Raw genomic sequence first — 18,873 nt, forward strand, 5'->3', positions numbered from 1 at the left:
AGAGAGAGATTAAGAAAGGATAGATTATATATATATAAATATTATTATATTATATTATATTATATTATTTTAATTAATAATTATTTTTTAACTTTTTATTTTTATTTTTTAATTAATTTTTAAAATTTTTATTTTTTATTTTTATTTTTTTTTATTTTTTTTGAAATCACTACATCCTCCTATAATAATTATTTTTGGGGTGTTACATTCTCCCCTCATAAAATTTCATCCTCAAAATTTGCTATTCATCTGCTTCCCATCCTTAGAGAGAACACTTACAATCTTATTAATTACCCCCACTTATGGTGGAGTAACACTCTAGTTACAAAAAGGGTTCTAGGAGATTATAACTATTCAAAATTCTCCCAAAGTCATTCACATCACAAAACCAAAAACTCTATTTATCCTACATTATACTATACAAATCAAAATACATACATCATTATTTACTTTTTCTTTAACTAGCTCAGGTCTGAACTCCACTAAATAAATATGGATATCTCTGGCGCATCTGATCTTCTAATTCCCAAGAAGTCTCCTCAATGGCATGATTGCACCATAAAACTTTTACCAATGGAATCTTCTTCATGCATAGCTCATGTTCCTTCCAGTCTAAAATCTGCACTGACACCTCTTCATAAGTCAACGAATCACCCAGCTCCAATGCTTCATAGCTGATCACATGGGAGGGGTCTGGGACGTATTTCCTCAACATAGAAACGTGGAATACGTCATGGATCTTAGATAGGACCGGTGGTAATGCCAACCTGTAGGCAACTGGATCTACTCTTTCAAAAATCTTGAATGGTCCAATATACCTAGGGTTCAACTTACTCTTCCTCCCGAACCTCATAACCCCTTTCAATGGTGTCACTTTCATAAATACGTGATCTCCTACATCAAACTCCAACTCTCGGCGGCAAGTATCTGCATAACTCTTCAGCTGACTCTGTGCTGTTCTAATCCTATCTTTGATGAGTCTGACTTTATCCCGAGTCTGTTGTATCAGGTCTGGCCCCAAAATCTGTCTTTCCCCAATCTCCTCCCAATATAATAAGGATCAACACCTCCTACCAAATAATGCCTTATACGGTGTCATCACAATGCTGACCTGGTAGTTGTTGTTATACGCAAACTCGACCAGTGGCAAATACTGCATCCAACGAACTCCAAAGTCCAGCACACATGCTTGTAGCATATCCTCCATAATCTATATTGTCCTCTCCGCCTGCCCATCTATCTGAGGGTGAAAAGTTGTGTTGAATGACAACTAAGAACCTATGGCCCCTTGCAAACTCCTTCAAAAACGAGATGTGAATCGTGGGTCTCTATCTGAAACTATGGACACTGGGACGCTATGGAGTCTAACTATCTCCTAGATATATAACTCAGTCAATCTGTCCATGGAGTAGTTAACTCTGATAGGCAAAAAGTGGGTAGTCTTTGTTAGTCGATCCACAACTACCCAAATAGCGTCATGTCCATGCAACGCAAGTAGTAATCCTGTAACGAAATTCATCGCTATATGCTCTCACTTCCACTCAGGAATGTGGAGTGGCTGCAATGATCCTGTCGGTCTCTGATGCTCAGCTTTCACCTGCTAGCATGTCAAACACTGATCCACATTCTGAGCTATCTTCCTCTTCATGTTGCTCCACCAAAAAGACTCTCGGAGATCCCTGTACATTTTAGTGCTACTCGGATGTACAGTATACAGGGACTGACGTGCTTCCTCCAGAATAACCCTTTTGATCTCAAGGTTGGCAGAAACGCATAATCTAGTACGGAACCTTAAGGCTCTATCATCTGAGATGCTAAACTCTGTCTCTTAACCATCCTGTACCTACTCCACAAGCTCTACTAATTCTGCATCATTACTCTGAGTTACTTTAATTCTCTCTTGTAGAGTTGGCTGCAAAATCGGGTTAGTAATAAATTTTTGGTGATCGCCCTCTATCAACTCCACACCAAGCCTTTCTAGCACCATTTGGATCAGATGTTGAATCTCCACTACAGATATAGATGAATCCACTGATTTTCGGCTTAAAGCATCAGCGACCACATTAGCCTTTCCTAGGTGATAGCTGATAGTGCAGTCGTAATGCTTTATTAGCTCTATCCATCTCCTCCGCCTCATATTTAACTCTTTATACGTGAAAAAGTATTTTAAACTCCTATGGTCAATGAAAATCTCACACCTACCCCCATAAAGATAGTGTCTCTAAATCTTTAATGCATGGACCACTACTACTAACTCCAAATCATGGTTAGGATAGTTCTTCTCATATTCTTTCAACTATCATGAGGCATAAGCTATCACTCTCCCCTACTACATCAACACACATCCGAGTTCTTTATGGGACACATCACTATAAATTACGAATCCCTCTTCTCCTGAAGGAATTGTCAATATAGGCGCAGTGATGAGTCGCTGCTTCAACTCCTCGAAGCTTTATTCACATTCGTCAGACCACTCAAACTTCACTCCCTTCCTAGTCAATCTGGTTAATGGGCCAGACAGTTTAAAGAAGCCCTCAACAAACCTGTGGTAGTACCAAGTCAATCCTAGGAAACTCCTAATCTCGTGCACATTCTTCAATCGTACCCAATCTACTACCACCTCAATCTTACTCAGATCAACATAAAGACCACCCTTGGATATAATGTGTCCAAGGAAGGTAACCTGCTCTAACCAAAACTCGCACTTATTGAGCTTTGCATACAACTTCCTTTCTCTCAGCACCTGAAGCACTATCCTCATATGTTCCTCATACTCCTCTAGGCTCTTCGAATACACCAGTATATCATCAATAAATACTACCACAAACTAGTCCAAATACTAGTGGAAAACCTAGTTCATCAAATCTATAAACACTGCACGAACATTTGTCAAATCAAACGGCATAAGCTAAAATTCATAGTGGTCATATCGTGTTCTAAATGTCGTCTTTGAAACATCCTCTGCCCTGACTTTCACCTGACGGTACCCAAAGCGTAAGTCTATCTTTGAAAAGATCTATGTCCCCTGTAGCTGATCAAACAAATCATTAATACAAGGGAGCAGGTATTTATTCTTGATAGTCACTTTATTTATTTCCCTGTAGTCAATGCACAACCTCATCAACCCATCCTTCTTCCTCACAAATAGAACCGGCGCTCCCCAAGGCGACACACTAAGCCGAATAAACCCTTTATCTAACAGTTCTTGCAATTATTCCTTCAATTCTTTCAACTCTGCCGGTGCCATTCTATACGACGCCTTCAAAATCGGCGTTGTCCCCAGAAAATGATCCCATTGCAGCTTTCGCACTTTGCAATGTTCACATTTCAATTTTCACATTTCAATATTTATTTTGCAGAATTTACATTGCAATATTCCCATTTTTAATATTCACACTTCAAAATTCATTTCATAATAATACATATATATCTCATTTTACATTATTCAACATTTCCCAGTGAAACGTTTCTATACTGCATATTTCATCATTTTAGAGTTTCTCAATAAAACAATTCTCATATCAGTATATTTTAATTCATCTCAATAAAAATATTTTCATCATTTTCTATGCACATTCCATCATCTCATAATAGTATATACAATGTTTCACCTATTTCAACATTTCTCAAAAAATACTCATTAGTATTTATCACTTTTCACCACCTCTTATATTTCAAATACCAAAACACCACAATTCAATATAAGTCATATGCCACACAATTTTATCTCATATACATATCATAATAATTTCAAGAAAAATATCATATTCTCATTTTCACGTATTAATTAAATTAGTAATTCTCAAAAATAACTGTAATAATTTATTCCCCTTATCTAGTTTACTAAGATCTCGCTAAAAGTACCCAATTCCTATGCCCCTCAGCGTTTGCAGCTTAAAAACCTGAAATTCACATTTATCCCAAATTATTCAACTTAACTCCCAAAATAACTTCCGTTTATCACTTCCTAAATTTCATATACTCCAAATTAACATTAAAATTCTAAAATACTCTACTTAGCCTGGTTTTCCTAAACTACGCCTACAGCATCCCAAAATTATACCCGCGGCGCTCACCCGAATCCTGAATTCAATAACCCAAGTTCAACCTTAGAATGCCCAATATTCTAACATTCCAAATCTACATTAATTAAATAATAATTAATCTCTTAAATAATCTCCTTATCCTAATTTTGGGGTTATGCCTACGACGACCCCATGAGAAATTCGCTCCGCTAGACTTATAGAGAATCATCTCTAGATTCTCGCGGTGGTGTTTCGATCGTCAATTTGACTTAAGATTTAAGAAAAATTTAGATAAGAGTGAAAATTTACCTTACCCCAGGAGATATGCCTACGCTGCTCTTACGACAACTCTGCTCCAGTAGAAATTCCAGTGGCGGAGAATAGAGTCCAGCGGTATTTTTTGATTTCCAATTAAGCGAATATCAGCCGAAAAATTGAAGAAAGTGGGAGCGAGAATGAAGAGACGAGAGAGAGAACGTGAAAGAGCTAGAAGGCCAAGGTAGTTATGCTTCCTTTAAAAAAATCAATTCCTTCCTAAAGAGAGGCTTTATGAAGGTTAGATTATATATGTATATGGAGGCTTTATGAAGGTTAGATTATATATGTATATGGAGGCTTTATGAAGGTTAGATTATATATATTATATAATATAATATAATATTAAATTATTTAAATGAAAAATTATTTATTTAAATTTCTTATTTTTATTTATTTTTTAATTAATTTTTTAAAAAATTTTAATTTTAAATTTTTTTAATTTTTTAATTTTTTGAAATCACTACATCCTCCTATAATAATTATTTTTGGAGCGTTACAATATATGAGTTAAATTCAAATTTCATAAAAACTCAAATATCATAAAAATTCAAATTTTAAATTAAAATCTAAAAAAAGTATAAAAATTTAAATATAAAAATTAACACAATTTGAATTCAGAATCCTTTCTCTAGTTTCAAACTAAAGGTATAATAATAAGATAGTGATTTATGAAGAATTTGAGAAGGCATTCTCGCAAAAAATAAAACAATCACGGAGAAGAAAATTGTGGGCAAAATCAAGCAGTTCATGCATGAATTAAAAATGAGGATAAAAGAATTTAAAAACAAAAATGTATTAAAAAAAAGGAAAAAAATCCTAATTCTCAGGTGTAGGTAGACATGGATCAAGACTCAAGAGTACAGATCGGAAGGAAAAACGAAACAAATTTTTTTTAAAAAAAAAAGGAAAAAATCTTAATTATAAAGCATAGGTAAATATGGATCAAGCGATTCAAGTGTAAAGATCGAAAGGAAAAAAGAAAAAGAGAAAAAATAGGGAGGATTGCAAATGCAAACGCTAAATGAGGAGAAATGAGGAATCGTACCGAGAGAAATGTGTGGTGATGGGCGAGGGGCTACAAACGGCGAGAGGCAAGGGCTGTGATGAGCTAGAGCTACGATGGAGAGAGGAGGATGGGGAAGGGAGGAGAGAAACAGAAAAGGGAAAGGAGGGAAAATGAGGGAGATTTGAGGAAACTCGCGTGAAAACGTATAAAAATTTAATTATAGAAATTAACACAATTTGAATTCAGAATCATTTCTCCAGTTTCTATAATAATAAGATAATGATTTATAAAACATTCAAGAAGGCACTATCGTGAAAAATAAAACAATCGCGGAGAAGAAAATTGTGGGCAAAATTAGGCAATTCATACATGAATTAAAAACGAGGATAAAAGAATTAAAAAGCAACAATGTATAAAAAAAAAATCATAATTCTCAGGTATAGGTAAACATGAATCAGGACTCAGGAGTACAGATTGGAAGGAAAAACGAAACAAAATTTAAAAAAAAAAAAAGGAAAAAATCGTAATTGTAAGGCATAGGTAGATATGGATCTGACGATTCAGGCGTAAAGATCGAAAGAAAAAAAAGAAAAAAAAGAAAAAAAGGAAAAATAGGGAAGATTGCAAATGTAAACGCTAAATGAGGAGAAATGAGGAATCGTACCAAGAGAAAGGTGTGGCGACAGGTGAGGGGCTACAAACGGCGAGAGGTAAGGGCTGCGACGGGCGATAGGCTGGAGCTACGATAAAGAGAGGAAGATGGGGAGGGGAAGAGGGAAACAGAAAAGGGAAAGGAGGAAAAATGAGGGAGATTTGGGGAAACTCGCGTGAAAACGTATAAAAATTTAAATATAGAAATTAACACAATTTGAATTCAGAATCCTTTCTCCAGTTTCAAACTAAAGGTATAATAATAAGATAGTGATTTATGAAGAATTCAAGAAGGTACTATGGCAAAAAATAAAACAATCACGAAAAAGGAAATTGTGGGCAAAATAAAGCAATTCATACATGAATTAAAAATGAGGATAAAAGAATTAAAAGGCAAAAATGTATAAAAAAAAAAAAAAAAGTGGAAAAAATCATAATTCTCAAGTGTAGGTAGACATGGATCAAGACTTAGGAGTACAGATCGGAAGGAAAAACAAAACAATATTTAAAAAAAAAAAAGAAAAATCTTAATTGTAAGGCATAGATAGATATGGATCAGACGATTCTGGCGTAAATATCGAAAGGAAAAAGAAAAAGAGGAAAAATAGGGAGGATTGCAAATGCAAATGTTAAATGAGGAGAAACGAGGAATCATACTGAGAGAAAGGTGTGGCGACGGGCGAGGAGCTACAAAGGGCGAGGGGTAGGGGCTGCGACGGGCGATAGGCTAGAGCTGCAATGGAGAGAGGAAGATGGGGAGGGAAGGAGGGAAACAAAAAAAGGAGAGGAGGAAAAATGAGGGAGATTTGGGGAAACTCGCGTGAAAACGTATAAAAATTTAAATATAGAAATTAACACAATTTGAATTCAGAATCCTTTCTCAAGTTTCAAACTAAAGGTATAATAATAAGATAGTGATTTATGAAGATTTCAAGAAGGTACTATCGCAAAAAATAAAACAATCACGGAGAAGAAAATTATGGGCAAAATAAAGCAATTCATGCATGAATTAAAAATGAGGATAAAAGAATTAAAAAGCAAAAATGTATAATAAAAAAAGGGGGGAAAATCCTAATTTTTAGCTGTAGGTAGACATGGATTAGGACTCATGAGTACAGATCAGAAGAAAAAACGAAACAAAATTTTTTAAAAAAAAAAAGAAAAAAAAAACTTAATTGTAAGGCATAGGTAGATATGGATCATACGATTCTAGCATAAAGATCGAAAGGAAAAAAGAAAAAGAGAAAAAATATGGAGGATTGCAAATGCAAATGCTAAATAAGGAGAAACGAGGAATCGTACCGAGAGAAAGGTGTGGCGATGGGCAAAGGGCTACAAACGACAAGGGGCAGGGACTGTGACAAGTGACGGCGACAGCAATGGGCTAGAGCTGCGATGGAGAGAGGAGGATGGGGAGGGGAGGAGGGAAACAAAAAAAGAGAAAGGAGGAAAATAAGGGAGATTTAGGGAAATTCGCGTGAAATAAAAGGACTAATAGTGACGAATTCCTAAAACCGTCACTATTACTGCGAAATAAATTATTTTTTTATATTTTTAAATAAAAGAAATAGTAGTGACGGTTCACTAAATCGTGACTAATAATGGAATAATAGTGACGAAGGCCTAAAACCACGACTATTACCATAAAATAATACAATTTTATTTATTAATACAGTAATAGTAGTGACAGTTTATTAACCGTCACTAAGAATTTCATTTAGTGACGCATTGAAATCGTCACTAATACTCCAACAATCGGCGCTAATATTTTCTCGGGATAGTTTTCGCGCGAAAAGTGGTTTCCCGCGCTGTTTGAGCTGGGGAAACTGATTTTTAGTGACGGAGGTATTAGTGAAGGATAATACTTCGTCACTAAAAGTACAGTATTAGTGAATGATGAAATTTCGTCACTAATACCGAATTTATTGGTGACGGTTTTTTAAAGTCGTCACTATTACGGCACTTTTAGTGACGAAATTTCATCCTTCACTAATACCTCCGTCACTAAAAATAAATTTTCTTGTAGTGTATACAGTAATAAATTCATTTCTTATGCCACACAATTTGAGTAAATATTTCATAATATAATAATCTACTTGAGAAAAATATATTATTCTGCTGTAAATAATGATATAGCCATCTCTAGGGTTTATTCTAACTAAAATTCCAGGTTTTTCTCCAAAATATACATATAATAATTCCAAATTACCATTCTCATATGCCTGAATACTCATAAAATCATATATATTATTTTTGTAATCAAATACTACAATTTCATTAGTTAATTTTTCTAAAAATAACTGACATAATCTATTCCCCTTACCTTAACCCTGAAGTGGTGCCTACAACGTCCTAACGACGAATCCACACCGGTTAAAATGTTCAAGAGCAAAGTTGGGACTAGGATATGGTGTTCATTTTTTGATTTGACTTACAGATGGGGAGAAAATCTAGAGAGAGAAAGTGAGAGTTTGATGAGAGAGAAAGTGAGAACCGTACGACTATGGCAATTAGAATGAAATGTTAAATTTCCAATTGAATCCAAAACTTCTTCTATAAGCATCTAAATGCTTCTTAGCTACACACACACACACACACACACACACACATATACACAAATAAATTTTATATCATTATTTATTTCATTTATTTATTTATTTATTTAATTTTATATATATTGGGCTTTTAACCTTATGTGAGCACACACACTTTCACAAGTCTTATACCCAAGCTTTACCCTTTTAGGATTATATAGGGGTGTAATAGTATTAGCTCATCCGAGACAAAAGTCTTCAGGGGCGCGTGAATCACTCCGCTCAGTTTGTATTTTGTCCAAACCCATTGGGGAAGGATATAGGACATTCTGGGGACCTATTGGTGATAGGAATAGAGTTTAAACTATACATACTTAACTTCAATTTCCTCTCCTAAGGTAAAGCCTCGGAGAAAATCCGTAGTCAATGAATCCACTTGGGTTAGGATAAAATTTTCATTTTTCTTTATAGACTTAGTTCATTCTTCTATTATATATTATTTTGAGTACTCTTTTGTTGTACATTTAATATTGTTAAATATTTTGTTGCATTTTGTTGCATTCATTAGGCATACACACTACTTCACCAAAATTCTAGATTAGCCCTAAACTACCCTATGGACAGCTCAATAGTGGTGTACAAAGAAGAGGAAACAGACGTACAACGGTATTCAAAAGACCAACAAAGCCATTAGGGAGACCGTTTGAATGAAGGAATTGATGTGATGTTTTTAGCTCAGATTAAAGTTGACACTCGATCAAACTCTTTAAAGGAGCTGAAGACAATTTGGGTAGGCTGTTCAGCAAAAAGATTATTGAAGTTCTCTCACTTGTACGGTCACATTGGATTCTTATTGCATGTAATAGTAAATCAAGAAGTGATGAAGGCTTTGGTGAACTTCTGGAATCCCTTTTACTGTTACTTCACTTTTAAGGGGTCAGACATGGCTTCGACCATAGAAGAGTACACATCATTGCTACATTTAAAGAAGTTGCCTACGCCTTATAAGATATACAAGTACAATGCCAAAGCCTCATTTAAGAAGGTGATATATAAAGTGACAAGGATCAAAGCTAAAAAATTGGACTGAAAAATTAGGGAAAACAACAGGAGTATCAGTTGGGAAAGCTTGAAGACCTTAATGGAAGGGGAAAAAGAAGGACTCATCATTGGCGTTATGGCTTTTGCCATAAATGGATTAGTTGTTTTTCCTAGAGAATTACGGTACATTGGTCAAGAAGTAACCTTTGTTACGGCACAGGTACAAGATGGGGCCAACCCAATACTTGGTATTCTAGCAGAGACATTGCAATCCCTTAATCATTGTAGGATAAAAGGGAAAGGAAGACTAAGATGATGTGTCCCGTTGTTATATGTCTAGTTTATGATCCATTTACCATGCAGAGAAGGCTACTTCTATCTCATGTACTTTAGACTCTGAATTCCTCTAATCGATTTTTAGAAAGCCAAGTGGGAGAGGCAACCAAACAAGTTCGAATGGATTGAAAGAATGCAAAATTAGGTAACAAAAGGATTCATTTGGCAAGCACCATTGATGGGGTATGCTAATTTACTATACAAATATAGAGAATTTTATTGAGTCCCATTAATAGTCCCATGGGGAGGGATAGCCTATGCCCCCCTTGTGATAAGAAGACAGGTGGAATCAGTTCAGCTCATACCTATGACTCATGGTTTAGTTGGTTCAAAGTTTGCATATTGTTGGCCTTACAAGACTTAAATTCTTATTATCTTGTTTTGATGCTAACAAACAAGTGGAATTTAACATATTTGTGTGAGTAATGTTGTTTCAGGGCTCATATATGAGAAAGTAAGGTCAAAGTGCCCACAAGGATCAAATATGATGAAAGTAAGGTCAAAGTATTCACAAGGATCAAATGAAGTTTAAAAAAGTCAAAGCATGGATTTAAAGATGATATATTAAAACTTGAAGAATATAAGGACATGAATGATTTGTTGAAAGCCAATGAATGTTAAAATCAAAAGAGCCAAAGAAAAGCAAAGTGAGAAAGCTCAAAGAATATGAAAACTTGAAGAAAAGATGGAAGCTTGAAGAAAAGATGGACTCAATCCAAGGACAAAACATGAAGACTCAAGAACCTTGAATGAGAAAAGTCTTAGAAGTCTCATGTAAATGCTTTAATGTTTAAAATATTGTTTGAAATATTTTGAAACTCTTAGGTTAACTTCTTAGACCTAGATACCTTTTAAAATACCTGAAAAATATTTTTATAAGGTCAAAAATTATTTTAAAAAGGTTAGAATCATTTTTGGAAAGAAAAGCACCAAAAAGAGTTTTCCCAAATGCTGTTAGTTTTTATACATCCGCATTGAGGTGAATTTGTATCTATCAAGATCTCATTATTTTAAACTGTGTTCAACATGAAAGTTGTAGAATTTTATCTTAGCTTTCTTTTGACACCAATAATACCTAATTTGGAGTTATACAAAAAAAGTTATGGCCAAAACACTGAAGCGGGGTCGCTGTTGTCAAACATCTGAACACTGTTCACAGGAGGCACTTCAGCTGTCTGAACAGCACACAAAACCACTTCAGACGTCTGAACTTGACACCTCAGATGTCTGAAGATTTTTTTGGACAAAAATACAACAGGCAGTAGCTGTTCAGACGTCTGAACCCTACTTCAGACATCTGACCCTCTATCTAGTTCTATTTTTAAGGGGTTTCAGGAACTTCAGATGACTGAACTCAAATCTTCAGTCATCTGAACACTGTTCAATGGGAAAATTTTTTAAATTCTAATATTTTAAAATATAGTCGTTTGAGCTCCAAACTTTCTAAAAACTTGGGAAACACTCTAAGGAAACTTTTGCAACATGGAAACAAGTTTGAAAGCCTATAAATACATGGTTTTGCAAATCAAAATATATCCAAGAATTGAAAAATCTGTTTGTAAAGCTGAAAGCACTCTTGTTCTTCCAAATCTCTTTTGTTCACTCATTGCAAAACTCTTTTGCTAAGATATTCTGAACTGCTGATTCTTCTTCATTTGAATTCCTACTACTAATCCTCTTCTAAGAAGGATATTACTGAATTCTACACTTGAGTTTCATTCTATTTCATATTAATATTTTACATTGAAGTATATAGTGCTGAAATCGTACTAACTTACTGTTTGAGAGAGTATACTTGTACGTAGATCTTATCTTGTGTTTCTTGTAGTTCTTTGACGTTCCATGGATTGTTTGGATCGTTGGCTAAGTAAGGGAACATTGCTTAGAGAGACGGGCTCTAGCCTAAAGGAGTGACTGAACAAGGGGACATCGTTTGGAGAGGCGGGCTCTAGCCTAGTGAAGGAGTGTTTAAGCGTGGGGTATCACTTGTAAAGGTTTTGTTCCACCCGTCAACGGAACAAGTTTAGTGAATCCTTTGGTGGTTTTCCAAAGGCGAGGACGTAGGTTGGGTATAAGCCGAACCTCGTAAAAATCTCCGTCTCACTCTCTCTTTCCCTAATTTTTATTTTTAGTGCATATTTAAATTGCATGGATGGTTTAAATTTAAAAATCATATAAACTACATATATTTGGAAATCAAACAAACTTAAGGTTTAATTTTGATTTGGGTAGCGAAAACTGAAAAGGAGTACGTTGGTTACACCATATCTTGCGAAAACCATACGGGAGTACGTTACTTGGTTAACATCCCAAAGATAAATTTATCAAGAGTTTATTTGAATTCTAAATATTTGGATAGAGTGATTGGATTTATTTATACAGGACTTTACATCAACAAGCATAAATTCTCATTCACTACAGGGCTTGGTTCAAATTTGGCTAATATCAACAAACAACCATTTTGAGTTTTTATATTAAATAAGTGCTGAATACTTTATATCTTGATTTGGTTGTTTGTTGTTTAACTTGTACTTGGCAAATAAATTGATTGTTTGGCTTGAAGATATTGTTTAATTGATTGGTTGTTTAATTGTGTTATTGATTGGATAAAAGAACTAAGTTCTTGAGTGATTAAAGAATTAAACAAACAAGTCAAGAATTGGTTAAAAGAAATAAAGGAAGTTTAAGGTATCTTAAAAGGAATTAAAAGAAATTTTTAGAACCTAATTCACCCCCCCTCTTGGGAAGCTATTCCTAATTTCACATATGATTAGGAAGGGGTCTAAAAATAGATTAGGGAGTTTCTTGCATCCTAGAGGGTCATTTATTTGATAGATTCGAGCAGTCATGTCACCAAGGTCAGGGGACGTTATAACGATTGGTGTGCTAACTGAGTTAATCCTTAGGTTGTAGATTTTTAGCTAGCATGGACTCAAGTGACTCCTGCCCTTCAGATAAGACCTTCAGTTGCTGGGGTCACACCTCAATCCCAGATGAAAGGGGAAGTCCAAGAAACATAATAGTTACAGGAAAAGATGGAGTTGCAAGAAAAGCTTCGCTTAGCTGAGGAAAAAGCCATGGGAGCTAAATTGAATGTTTGACGGATGAATCGAAAAGAGCATAGGATAATTCTTCAGTGCCAGCAAAATGTTAAGCAAAAGAAAGAAATGTACCTACAAGTTGAGGAAGAAAAAAAGAAAGAAGGAAAAGAAACTCCAAACAGAAGTTAAGCTGAATAGGAAATTATTAAGAATCGATGAGGCTGAGAATGAGGGAAAGTCCCAGGTCCTACAAGAACTTAAAACTTGATTGCAAAGTTAGGACATTAACTATAAATGGTTGCAAGCCACATATCAAGAAGTAGGGCCTTATATGGAAAAAGCACAGTATTGGGAGGTCGAGTTTCGGACATTGGATCACTAATAATTTGAGATGACCCATCAAGTACAAGAAGCCGCTAGCAGGTCAAAAGTTATAGCTGAGAAAATGAAGCAGGTTGAGCATAGAGAGTATCACAGACAGTTTGATCCTGAAACTGCAAAAATTATACATGATGGACACAAAATGCTGGGTTGGTTTGGACATTTTCATTAGGAATATGTGATTGTTTTTTGTTTATTGTTGTAATGAAATTAACTGCAAAAGAAAATTAATAAAAAATTAAAAAAATGAAAAAGGATCCTTCTTTTTAAACTCATCTTTGTACTTTTCTATAACTTGATATAATAAAGATATGTGGAGCGTTGGATTTTTTTGTTTTTAAGAATTTTTGCCAAGTGGTAATTTTAGGTTGCATTGCATTCATAAGCATTTATGCATTTCATGCATAGTCATGCATACATTTCCATCATGAACATTGCTAGTAGGATCCTGCTCATGTCAAAAGTTGCCTGCAGAATCAATATATCAGAGTTACAGTGCCAAGACGACCGTCAAATTAAACTAGTATTTTGGGGTTTCAACATTGAGCAAAACAAAGCAATTTCCTCATATCCTCATAATACTCAACGAAGAGTTAGAATGAAAGACATGTTTTTTTCCCCCTTTCTTTTGTTTGGTGTATAATATAGAACTTGATTCCTTTATATTTTGTAACTTTGTTGTAAATCCAAGTCCCAAAATTAGAATAAAGCTTTGGCCGAGATTGTATTACAATCATGATTATACCAGCACGAGATGACTCGTCAGAATCAAATAAATGTAAAGAAAACATAATTCCTTACTAGAATCAATTGGAGCAACCAAATTCGTAATTATGAACTACACATACATTCGAAGGATCATTTTAATGTACAAGTTGCCATTTATAATTCAACAGTTCATAAATTAAATATTCAAGCTTTCCTTACAATCTTGTCGATGCTAAAGGATCTTTGAACTAATAAAGAGACCCCATAACGTGATTAAATACTTGAGCAAGACTTTGATGAAGTCATCTTAAGAACTATTAAATGATTTATCCATTTTTGTGTTATCAATGAAAGTATCAAATAATAGGATTTTTTGAATCTATAAAGTGTAACTGAAGCTTGATCGTATTATTTTATCTAACGTTCTTACAAGTAAAAATAAATTATTCGATGATAGGGTGAGTTAAATTAGAGATGTTCTTGAAATTTTATTTGTTCAACATATTAATGTGCACAAGTCTTAATTCAAGTGGTAGAATATATAAAATAATAACAGGTGCATCACTCTTAGTGCATAGTAAAAGAATCGAAATGAGATACCAAATGACTACTTAATTTTTAGTTTGTGGCCAAAAAATTCTAATTAATTGTTTTGAAACTAGCACTATATATATTTGAGAGAGACAATAGATTTGAGTTTGTGTGAATTTGCACATAATATAATGTAAAATTACATTAAATTTTATCTAAATTCGTCCACCTTTAAATTAAAATTTTAAAATCTATACTCTTAAATGAAGCCCTTAAATTTTTTATAAAATTTATTATTAGGCAAATAAAATACAATTCAAATGCGGGACGCACAATTTTGCACTCATTTTTTAAAAAAAAAAAGAAAAGAAAAGGCGCGCACCAGATACTTGCGCAATGACAAGAAGACTGAAGACGTAGATTCTATGCCAGTGGCTCCTCTCTCTCTCTCTCTCTCTCTCTCTGAATTCTCTCAATGGTTTCTAGCGGCCTTCTACAACTCTTACATCTGACCGACGGCGAGTGGAGCACCGGCGGTTGAAAGACCAAGTCGGCGGCGATGGTTTTCCGCCGCGAAATCCTTCTCTGTCTTATCAACTTATCTTCATCGATCTGTGCGAGACAATGGCCGTGCGCCGAGATCTGGACCTGGCCGCTGCACCATAAGCGCCGGGGAAGGGACATTGGCCCCCGGCCGGTACCGTTTAGATAGCCGGTGAACTCCGATTGGCGATTATGGTTCGCGGATTTGTGAGTGATATATAAGGGTCCTGGGTGTGGATCTCCGGCCAGTTAAATTCGCGTTATGAATTGGATCGCGGGTTTGGGTGATGGACCGAAGGATTAACATGGGCTTGGGTAATGGGCTGGGCAGCTACTTAGGAGTCAGGTCAAATGCAGTTTGGGTTTCTGTTGGACGTTAAATTTGGGCTTTTTCGTTATTGGGCCTTTAATTTTGAGGGCTAAGGGGATGTGCTATTAATTATTAATGCGTATGAGTTGGAGCGTGGAAAAAAAAAAAAAAAAAAGGAAAAGAAATTTCCAAATAAATGAGACACTTTTAGTATTTTCGTATTTCTTATTTCCTTTATTTCATATTTTTTTAAAAAATTGAAAAGTGATTTTTCTTAATAATCAAATGAATGAAAGAGTAAATTGGTCCTACACTATTAAGATTATTGTTAATTAGTATAATTAAAATTTTTTATTTATTAATTTCACGCAATTATTTTGTCATCCTAAACTAAAAAGTGTGCATGATTTAACCAGTAAATAGAAAATATGTATGAATTTTTCGCTAAATAATTTTGTCTAGTAGAATAAGACATGAACCATGTGACTTAATAAGAGGAAAATTCGAAATTATCTTCTCCAATTCTATCCCTCATGGAAAAATGAAAATGACAGGAACGACACTCAAATGGTTAAAATTGAAATGAAAATTTGTTAATGTGGGTTTACAGTAAATTGTAGTATTTTTATTTATAATTATTAGTTAAACATATGACAAAAAATATTATTTTTATGCCATCACCTATTAATTTTGTCAAATATTTATGCTCTTGAAAGTTATATAGGTTAAAATTGGAAAATAACCCATATAAGATATTAGTTACTAAAAAAATTTTAGATTTGGATTTGTGTGGATTTGATACAAATTCAACACAATTTTATGTTATGATTTGTTCACATTCACACATTTGAATCTAAGGTCTAAAATTCATGTTCTCATATTTAGGGTTAATGAATTTTCTTTACATATTATTTTATGTCATCTTTCAGTTTCTCTAAAATACAATACCAATCGTCTACCGTACCTATGGCAATCGCTTAAGCACATAGCAAGCAAGGAGAATTGTTGGAATTTGTGTGATCCCAAGAGGAGGGGTGAATTAGGTTTTAAAATATTTTGACTAAATTAAACATTTATGTCGATTCACCACATATCATATCTCATTCAATATTAAACGCATGTAGGTAAAAGGATTAAGCTAATCAGTTCATGCGTACATGTGTATCTCATTCAAAGTAAATGTGTGCATGCAACTAAATATAACAGTAAATAAATAGGCATACACATACTGAATTTGAAGTGTAGTAATTTAAATGAAATAAGGAGAGAAAGATATAAGATTTGTCATCGAGGTTAGGGCAAACCAACCTACATCCCCACCTTAGGCATACCCCCCAAAGATTTCATTAAACCTGTTCACTTAACCGAATGTAGCAGAAGCCGTTTACATCCTCTCCTTCCAGGACGAGGAAAACTCCAACTCAATTACTGGGCTGAGCCGAACTAGTATCACTTACGGGGTTGAGACTCCCCAGTTCAATTTTCAGGCTAAATCGAACCGGTTTCACTTACAGGATTGAAACTCTCCAATTCAATTAACGGCTTAAACCCAATCAGTATAATAAAAACAATTTTTGTACATAAAAATGCTTCTAAAACATACAAACAGAAATGTACACATTAAGCTCATAAAACATCCACTCTCAAAAGATATGAAATAATTTTTACACTATAAAGGTTTTTCAATAAAAGCATGAATGCAAAACTATATTTCTCCAACAACATATTTACCATGGAAATATGTGGAAAAATATTAAAGCTTAATCCTAAGATGATTTTCAAAGTGAAGAGTAAATGAGAGTATAAAGCTTTGAATGAAAACAAAATGTTCAAATAAACATTCTCTTATAAAAATGATTTTTCAAGAAATAAATAAAAAAGAGTTATTGGAGAGTAAAAATATTTTCCCCAAAATGATTTTTGAAATGAAAATGTAGTTGGGGGAACTTTGATTAACTAAAAGATTTGAGAGAAAACATTGCTAATCAAAATTGCTAATTTGAGTTATGAAATGAGCATATATAGATTTAGGAAAATTTTTGACTGTCAGGGACATGCTAGGTATTTATTAGAAAAGTTTAATTAAATTTTAAACTCGTTTTAGCATTTAAAAATACCCCAACTCGATAGGTTCGGTCGACCACTTTTGTGGCTCGGTCAACCGTGGTGCCAAGTTCGATCGACCAAGATGAATTTGAACCGAGTGTTCGGTCGACCATTCTTAAGGTGATTTCAGAACCTCTACAATTCGGTCGATTAGATCGAGTTCGGTTGACCAAACTTTATGAAAGTCCTTTTGAACTTAGTGGTTCAATCGACTAGGCATTAGGACTTCCCACGTGTCCGTTCGGTCGACCAGGGCGTTGCTTTACATTTCTGGCCGGTCGACCGAAGGGTCAAACTGTTGACCTCAGAGAGGTTCGATTGACTGAAGGGCCTTGAGTACTAGGGTTCGATTGATCGAACATGCTAATGTTGGGCATTTCGGTCCTTTTTCTCTTACGCAATGTCCCCAATCAAATGATGATTAATTTTAAGACAATAAGGTACATTTTTATGCAAAAATGAGGGTCCTAAGGTTAGTTTAAGTCATTTGAACATATACCCTAAAAATTCAACGTTGGTCGACCGCCCTAAGGTCTATTTACGGTTTTGTCTGAACATACATTCATATCATGCATGCAGATGCAATATATTACAGACCATATAGAAAAATAAATGCATATACAACTAAAAACATGTCTTCTTCTTCTCCTTTTCCTCTTCCATCTTCATGGAATATGCCAAATAATGTGTTCTTGAGCTCCGTCTAGCTTCTATCTCAGACCACTTATGTGTGTGTTAAATTATGATCTATTCAATCACTAAAAACACACATAGATAACTTGCGATTTGTTATTATCAAAACTAGGGATCAAATTCAAAAAACCAACAAGAATCACTAATTATGACATTGCCTTAGGAATTGAAAGGCAAGTTGCTAGTTTATGATAGACATCACCTAGGCACATAGTTGTTGCCCACTCAGGCGAATCACTTGTGACGTAACTTGAAGGAGTTATAAGTGGTCATTCAGGCAATGCAGGTTGCTTCAAGAAACGTTCAAATAGTCACCCAATCATTTATGGCAAAGGTCATCTCATGAAAAACCACAAGATAGATAATCATCAAGCATGACATAAAAGTCAGCTATAATAAATGGACCTCTAATTTTCAGAGCCGGCTCTAATTTATGATCAAGCCTCTAACGTTTAGAAATGTCTTCTATTATATATTAAGATTTAACAGTTTGAATTTATTCAAAGCAAAGTGTTTCTTGGACCAAGACTTTACATCATTTGATTCTTAGCAATGCCCAAGTGGGTCAAGTAAGGATTTGCATTTGACCATCCCCAACTACAATTATAAATAAGGTAACACATAATTTAGTTTTTTTTTTTTTTTTTAA

Source organism: Malania oleifera, chromosome 8 (assembly GCF_029873635.1).
Source record: "Malania oleifera isolate guangnan ecotype guangnan chromosome 8, ASM2987363v1, whole genome shotgun sequence".
NCBI lineage: Eukaryota > Viridiplantae > Streptophyta > Magnoliopsida > Santalales > Ximeniaceae > Malania > Malania oleifera.